The sequence below is a fragment of the Pteropus vampyrus genome, unplaced genomic scaffold, assembly GCF_000151845.1.
Source record: "Pteropus vampyrus isolate Shadow unplaced genomic scaffold, Pvam_2.0 Scaffold665, whole genome shotgun sequence".
In the NCBI taxonomy this organism is placed as follows: Eukaryota; Metazoa; Chordata; class Mammalia; order Chiroptera; family Pteropodidae; genus Pteropus; species Pteropus vampyrus.
Window position 1 is genome coordinate 71,854 of NW_011889446.1, and position 482 is coordinate 72,335.

Here is a 482-nt window from a genome sequence, read left to right on the forward strand (position 1 = left end):
GATCCTGTTTTTGGGGATCCCCTGCAAGAAAAATGGTGTCAGGAGCTAGGCTGTTTGGCTACGCTGTGGATTTATTTTAAAGTCGCTGTCCCCGAGTAGCCGATGTTAGTGACCTTGCGAGATTTCTGTGAGACGGCGTGTGCTCATGGCCCGTGATGGGGGGGTCTGGCGCGTGCTTGTGCCCCGTGATCGGGGCCGTGCAGAGCGGAAACTGTCCCTGTGGGCTTGCGTTCCCCGGAAGGGGCTCATGTGCTAGGTGGACTGTGCCCTCTTCCTGCTACATAATGTCTCGGAATCTCCTCGTAGCTGTGCGTGTTCGTGTTTTTTGCCCCCGTTGGTCCCCGCGGTTCCCCTGGTGCCACACGGGTCGAGAGCTGTAGGGAGGGGAGTTTTCCCTCGTCCCCGGGAGCTCGATCTGGCACCGACCTGTGTGTGAGAAGTTCATCTATGACCTGAGACCTGCCTCCCGTGACCTCTCTGTT